This window comes from Hemicordylus capensis, chromosome 7 (genome assembly GCF_027244095.1).
Source record: "Hemicordylus capensis ecotype Gifberg chromosome 7, rHemCap1.1.pri, whole genome shotgun sequence".
Lineage (NCBI taxonomy): Eukaryota > Metazoa > Chordata > Lepidosauria > Squamata > Cordylidae > Hemicordylus > Hemicordylus capensis.
Genome location: NC_069663.1, coordinates 2,375,506 through 2,377,680, shown reverse-complemented (window position 1 = coordinate 2,377,680; position 2,175 = coordinate 2,375,506). Strand labels below are relative to the sequence as shown.

The 2,175-nt window shown below is 48.3% G+C and overlaps 1 non-coding gene across 1 annotated transcript; it reads right to left on the bottom strand.

The window, feature by feature from the left end:
• Window positions 1-1,539: 1,539 nt before the first annotated feature.
• TRNAA-AGC (transfer RNA alanine (anticodon AGC)) lies at window positions 1,540-1,610 on the bottom strand. Its single transcript has one exon. It is a non-coding gene; the product is annotated as a tRNA-Ala (tRNA).
• Between the last annotated feature and the right edge of the window lie 565 nt (window positions 1,611-2,175).

The window sequence follows — 2,175 nt, the reverse complement described above, 5'->3', positions numbered from 1 at the left end:
AGCCCCAAAGGGGAAAGTTGATCTTGAGACAGTAGTTGAAAATTGAAACTCATGCTTTGGATTCCACCCTTTGAAAACCCATTTCTACCTTAGTGCAGCATTAGAAATACATCTGGGAGCCCAGAATACAGCTCTTATAAACTTAGACTGGACAATCTGCAGTGTTCTGTAGTTGGAATAGTGGCCCAGTTGTTCACCGTACAGACATTGAGCCAGTGGTTTGGCAATGAACAGATTTAGTGCAGCAGAAATAACTTCTCCTTTAGAGCAGAAAAATATCAGAATGGCTGATGTACCTGTTGGGCAGTGTAATCCACATGGGCCTTCCATGACCCTGTGGCATGAAAAACCACACCCAAATATTTAAAACTGTTAACCTGTTCAATCCGATGGCCCTTGATTGACCAATTACAATTCTTAGGCTTCTTGGCAAGGACCATCACCTTAGATTTCTGAAAATTAATAACCAGGTGGTTATCCTTACAGTAATTGGCCAGGAGCTTAAGAGGGGTAGAGCCTAAGATCTACTGGGGTTTGAGAGATAATAGCATCAGCATCCGCTTACAGCAAAATTGGGATTTTTACCCCCGCGATGTCTGGCAGATGTAACCCTGGATCTGAGAGATTTTTGGCTAAGGTGTTTATATGCAGCTTAAACAGAGAGGGTGCCAACCTGCACCCTTGTTTGACTCCTTTGCTGGAAGTTATTGGGTGTGAAAGTGAGCCTCGGGGTTACCTCTCACCCTGACGTTGGTGTTCTCATAAAGCTTTTGAATGTGAAGAAGTAATTGCCTATCAGTGTTGATATCCCTGAGTTTTCCCCACAACCTTGGCCTCGAAATTGAATCTAGCGCTGATTTGAAATCTACAAAGGCCACATACAAAGAGCACTTGGGCTTACTGCTATACTGGATGGCTTTAAGAGGGGTTTGGATAACATCATGGAGGAGAGGTCTATCAACGGCTACTAGCTGGAGGGCTATACTATAGGCCACCTCCAGCCTCAGAGGCAGGATGCCTCTGAATACCAGTTGCAGTGGAGTAACAGCAGGAGAGAGGGCATGTCCTCACCTCCTGCCTGTAGGCTTCCAGCGGCATCTGATGGGCCACTGTGTGAATCAGGATGCTGGACTAGATGGGCCTTGGGCCTGATCCAGCAGGGCTGTTCTTATGTTCTCAATAAGATGGTGTAGCACTAAGGAATGATCCATAGTTGAGCGCCCCATTCTAAAACCAGCCTCTTCATCCCCCAAGATGTCTTCTTGGTGGCACCACTGTGGCAAACCCACCTAAGTAGCCACCCTTTAAAACAAGGTTAAGGGAGCGAGTGTTACCTTAACCCTGTTTTTTAAATCGTCTGGCAGCTGCTGATGCATCCAGCTGCTGATGCCAGACTGCGGGGAGCCCAGAGAGGCCTCATCCCCTAGGAAGCTGCTGTCTACTGAGACTATTGCCCCCCCCCCCAGCTCAATATTGTCTACACTGCTTGGCAGCATCTCTCCAGGGTTTCATGTTGGGGTCTTTCCCAACCCTGCCTGGAGATGCTGCCAGGGATTGAACCAGGACCTCCCGCATGCTAAGCAGATGCTCTACCACTAAGCTACAGCAGCACCATTTCCAAGGAAGTTGCCTTCTACCAAATCAGGCCATTGGCCCATCTAGCTCAACACTGGCTGGCAGCAGTTCTCCAGGGTTTCAGGCAGAAGTCTTTCCAAGCGTTACCTGAAGATGCCGTGGGTTGAACCTGGGACCTTCTGCATGTAAATCCAATGCTCTACCGCTAAGCTACAGCAATTGCCCCAACAATCTGCTCCCTGAGATGACTACGTCACCTTGCTTCATGGTGGGGCCGCCCCGTCCAAGCCACTAAGCCACACAGACTCTCCAATATTTTCAGCAGCGTGGTGAGTGACCCTTTGGATTTCTATACACTCCTGGCTTGATCCTTTAAAAGGGATTGATGGTCCCAAGTTCCAGTTGCAGGATTCAGACTGGTTCATCTTGATGTACCCCCCATGCTCGCTTAAATACATACATACCGGAAAGAACTAAGAGGACGAACAGCAGCAAGGTGGATGGACTCGATTACGCAGGGGCATAGCAAGGTTGGAGTGGGCCCAGAGACAAGATTTTAAAATGCCCCCCACTCACTGAAGCTCAGCTCATGAAGTAAAG